This window comes from Austrofundulus limnaeus, unplaced genomic scaffold (assembly GCF_001266775.1).
Source record: "Austrofundulus limnaeus strain Quisiro unplaced genomic scaffold, Austrofundulus_limnaeus-1.0 Scaffold254, whole genome shotgun sequence".
In the NCBI taxonomy this organism is placed as follows: domain Eukaryota; kingdom Metazoa; phylum Chordata; class Actinopteri; order Cyprinodontiformes; family Rivulidae; genus Austrofundulus; species Austrofundulus limnaeus.
The window spans coordinates 480,121-485,613 of NW_013952656.1; the positions used below are offsets into that span (position 1 = coordinate 480,121).

At 36.9% G+C, this 5,493-nt stretch overlaps 1 protein-coding gene across 2 annotated transcripts in view; it reads right to left on the reverse strand.

Moving 5' to 3' along the window:
• The window catches only part of xrcc4 (X-ray repair complementing defective repair in Chinese hamster cells 4), a 52,452-nt gene that overhangs the window by 760 nt on the left and 46,199 nt on the right, over nucleotides 1–5,493 (reverse strand). The gene's annotated exons all lie outside the window — the stretch shown is intronic.

The window sequence follows — 5,493 nt, forward strand, 5'->3', positions numbered from 1 at the left end:
ACACACACACACACACACACACACACACACACACACACACACACACACAGAAAGAGAGAGCGAGAGAGAGAGAGAAAAAGAGGAGGTCAGTAAAAGAAGGCTCTGGAAGACGGCTGAAGCTCAGACTAACAAAAGAAGCAACCTGGCTTTTTATCCAGGATTTTGGGCAGACCGGATCTGTGCCATTCCAGAGTTGCTGACAAGTTTGATTGTGTAGTCCATTCTCTGTTCTCTGAGGAATTTTGTGGGGGGTTGTCAGGACCAGTTCTAAGAAAGATATGTTTCTGGGACCTTACTTTGTAATAAGTAGACAGTAAAAGATACACAAATCCCAATGCTGTATGCAACAGTAAACCTTATGCATAAGATTTTAATACTGCAGGTTTATGATTTGCTGGCCCAGCTGTGCCAAAACACGTCTGTGATTGGCTAGGTTCTCTAGGTTCCTCATAGTGGACATCTCTCTACATCACGTGTCAAACTCAAAGCCCCCCTGACCCTAGCCCTTATACCTAGTTTCAGTGGTGGGCACCAGCCCGCTAAAGCGCAAATCCGCTAATTGCTGACCTAAATAGTTTGTTTGCGCTTTAGCGGCCTTACAAATTTTTATAATTCATATGTGGATTTGCACTTTCAAAAATTAAAATTCAGTACCGCTAATAACTAATTATCTACCAATCATCATCATCTTGAACAGCAGAAGGTATCGCTGTCAATGAATCACAACACACGTGATCTGTCCAACAGCACCCCTCCCAGATAAACACACTTATTGGGAAGGTATGCATCCTTGCTGACTGTTGCTTTGGGTCACAGTTCTGATTTCCCACAATGCTTTGTGTCTACTTACATAGCAGGAAGGCAATGTCAAAAACAGCTAACGTTTGTAATCCATACTAAAATTTTGTATGTATTGATTTATTTTACTTTACAATCTGAGCTCTTTTTTTAAATAAAGTTTAAACGCTGGAGCTCAATACTTGACGTAATTGGTCGAAGCAATCGGCCAACGGGGTAAGAGACGCAGAAATGATTTAAAGATGTTATGCTGATGAAGACTGACATCTAGTGGTCAACTGGAGCAACTACATGTAAAACTTTAAAATCCAAGCTCTTATTTTGAAGGGAAGATAGTTTCCTGTTCTCCTTGCTTTCGTTTGTCACAAATCAAATCCATCATGTACCCAGAATGCATCGCTTCAATTTTCCAATAAACAGTTTTAAATTACTTTATTGATGCTTCTTTAATGAAAAATCTACAACAAACAAAAGAAAAAGACAAACTAGTAATCCTCAACAACTTTTTATTTTTTACACCAGGAGCCAAAGGTCTGTTTCATGAAACCATATCCCCAGCAATCGGCGGTAGTAGAATCAAGTTGTAAACAGGTTCATACACCGCTAGCTGGCAGTGTTGTGCATGTATTGGACTTGAATTGTTGCTAGCTAGTAAGTGTCAAATTGAAGTTGCACTTTAAAATTAGCTTCCGCTAGTTTTTCTATGGCATGGGTGCTTTTGAAGTTGCGGACCTAAATATTTTCATAAGCGCTTTAGAAATTGCGGAGCTAAATTTAGGATTAGTGCTGCCCACCACTGCCTAGTTCTAATGTTACCTCCACTTTTCCTGGCTGAGCCGGGCTGTAACATTAACAAATGTTATTATGGACAAGCATTTTTTTTGATTGAGTTGTATCCTCTTAAAGGGGACATATCATGCTTTCAAATCCTTCCTTTTCATATTTAAATCACTCAGCTGTGGTTTAAATTAAGTGGAACTGAAATGCTTTGGTCTAAATTCCTCATTATTGTAGCTCCACAGGAAAATGTCAATAACAAATTTCATTGATGACAACTTTGAATCTGATTGAATGATCAAACCATCTCTCTAAACTCATGCTCTCATTTGTTAAATAACCTAAGGATTGACTTGTGTTTACCAATTGATGATGTGGAACAAGCATGAAAGAGAAAAGTAAACTTAAAGACAAAAAAGGCAGCTTTTATCCAACATTCCTCACCATAAATCCAAAATAATGTGACCTGAGGGCAGACATGTAATAAATGTAGAAGCATGTCATTACCTTTCTTTAGAAATGTTGATTATACTTTACTGAACTAATTATTTTTCAGTCAATTTTTTGTTTTTACTCCTTATATGTTCACGTCCCAATAAATGTCATTTTGAAAATCCTAACCACTCACTTTAACTCAATACTTTTAATACCTAAATTAAAGTGTAGCTAATTAATTTTAATAAGTACATTATATATATTTTAAATTATACTTACAGTACAAGTACAGTCAAATACTTCCAAGACTTTACTCAAGTAATACTAGTAAACGAGACTATAGTATCACAGTGAGGTACTTTTATTCAAGATTGCCAGAGGTCTGCAGACAATTCATTATGAGCTGCCGTTTCAAGAAAAACAAAGTATGGCAACAAGAACTGGCAGATGGACTTTCTCTCCTTCTCTTTCCAATTCTGCCTCTTTATTAGAAATCCAGTTTAATTGAGAAGACAAGATCCTGAGCTCATTTAAATCATTATGAACCGAATGACGAGTGCTGCTGGAACCAGTTAGGATGAAATGGGAGACATGTTTCAGTAGAGAGGGGAGCTGTTGTGTGCTGCATGGAGCACCATCAGGAACTTGTCAGAGGGGGGCATGAGAAGAGAGGATTTTTTTTTTCCCCAGCCCCAAGAGGCGCAGTTAAACTCTGGTAGAAAGCATGCAGAAGCCCCCACACAGAGTTGGTTTAAGAAAAAGTAACAGTTATGAGTTTGTAACTGGAGAAACTAAACAGAGCTTGAGTTTGGGCTGAGCTCGGCAGGACGATTTGTTCTGACCCAAGAAAAGACCAAAGAGAACTCATGCTGGTGCGTTTGTGCAAAAAGAGCAGACTTCATTTGCCTTTGGCCTTTGACTCTTATACACACTGCATCCCACTGAAGGTAAAACAGTTTATTTGTAGAGCCCATTCAGTGACGACAAAAACAAGCGTATGTGTTTGGCTACATTAGTAAACAGTTGGTCATAGTGATCTTATTCTTCACAAGATTTTTCTATGAAGAAACTAGACCCTTTTGAACAACTTTCATAATTAACATTTGAGAGGAAGCATGAGACTTGGATATATGTGATTGTAATAATTCTGTACAATTTGGTAATAATGGTTGTTACACCACAGTATAGCAACCAAAAGGCTACAAACAACATTTATATGTGTTGTGCTGCATGTATCCATCCATCCATCCATCCATTTTCTGTACACACTTCTTCCTTTTCAGGGTCGCGTGGGTCACTGGTGCCCATATCCAGCAGTCACAGTGCGAGGGGCGGGATACACCCTGGACAGGTCGTAAGTCCATCACAGGGCCATGCTGCATGTAGATATATATATTTTTTGTAAACTGTCATGGGTGTATTTGGCAGAGCCACCAGTGCTAACTAAGTGCAAACTAAAAAGTGCTGTAACATCAGAGTCCATTTCCAATTTGCTGTTAAATCTGTTGAAAGGCATTCAACTGTATTCTCTGGAGTCTTAAAAAATAAAGGATTATCCACGCTTTCAATATCCAGACTTTTGTAACTTCCTAAAACACAAACTTTTGTAATATTTGAAACAGAGTCTGAAAGGTTACAAGGCTTTCGAGGTACATGACCAGCAGACAACAGCTATGTGAACACTTCAAAACATTGTTAAATATGTCTCTCAATCGATTGTTAAGTACAGTGTGATCCACGGTGTCAAAGGCTGTGGTTTCCAGAGTCAGCAGCCATCAACAAGTCTCAAAAGTTTTAATAATGCCTTTTCTGTGAAGTGCAATTTGTGAAAACCCTCGTGGACCAGGATTTCCAACCCCTGGCCTGTAGTTATACTAAAACCGATCTATATGCACAACCTACTTTTTGAATCTGTGCTGTATTTTTATGTGAATATATATATACTAACAAACCTTGTGAAATTATTGCTTGTTCGTTTTTTTACTCTTTGCAGGTTTAAGAGAAACAGCAGCTTTTTAACTGTTGCAGTTGTACTCTGCAGGCACGATAGTAAACGACTAAAGCGATACAGTAAAATGCTTATTGAAAACCCAATGGTTCAGAACCAGCTCCCTTTATTTTTTCTATTTGGTGCTATTCACTTAAACCCTTGTTTAAAGAGATAAGTCAAACTAACAAGAAAGAAAGCTTGCTACTCAAGCAGATCAAATTTTCATTGGACATTAGATGAACAGGCACTACAGCAGACACCAGACATAAGACATGGCATCCTGCTGTCATATGTCCATGAACTGATTTGTTTATCAACTGATGGTGTAATTTATGACAAAAAAACTGCTAAATAGGATAAACTCTGTTGGTTTTGAGCTAGGTGCTTTGTGCCAACATGAAAGAACCATAAAACAAAAAAAAAGTTTGGATATATTTTACTAATTATATTCACACGTTTGGCCAATAAAATTTTAGCCAATACACCTGTTAATGCTTTAAATAGGGTGTTGTTAAAACTATAATGCTCCAAATGAGAGATACGATCAGCAAATTTGAACTAATTCTCAGGATGGACACCTAATACTCTTGATTTGTGAAGCTTAGTGTCTGATAAAACATAAAATACAGTCAAATAGAGGCATTTTCTGCTCTTAGATTTTGTTCAAGATGATCAAAAACTATTTGTGAGGGCTATATTTTCCATCAACACATGAATGTGTTAATATTTCCATTGTGCTTTCTTTCAGAGTTCAAGCACACCTTTCTGAATTACGAAGCTTCAAGACATTAATTGGAAAAGTTGCTTAAACCACGGTTCATTTGTTAAAAACAAAAGGAAAATTAAATTTTCCTTCAATAATACAGCCAATTTAAAATTGTGCACCTTTTACAGAGTATTGCTTCTCAGTCCAAATTTTCCTACAAAAATAAGAGAAGTATTTCTGATGGTCTCCCAAAGTTCTGCTGACTTGTTTTAGTTTTTGTTAACACATCATTTAACTGGAAGTGTTTGTGTACTCAAAAAACTGTTTTCCCATGAAAGGAAAACAACAGAAAGTTACAGTTAAACACTGGCTGTCCCTGACACATGGAGTGGTTCTTGTAAGTGATCAAACATGGCTTGAAGCCATCACAGATAATCACTGTAAGATGTTTAATGCTAGATGCAGGTTTTTTTTTTGTATTATTGGCTTTGTTCTGACCTAACAGTCATAGAAACTAATCAGTTAAATGTACAACTGGATTGCTGTAGATGTTTTTGTCCTGCAATAAATAAATAAATAAATAAATAAATAAGACACTTGGATTCCTTAACAAATAGATACACTCAAAAACAGATATACAGGTGCTGGTCATAAAATTAGAATATCATGAAAAAGTAGATTTATTTCAGTAATTCCATTTAAAAAGTGAAACTTGTATATTATATTCATACATTACATACACTCACCGGCCACTTTATTAGGTACACCTTTCCAACTGCTCGTTAAC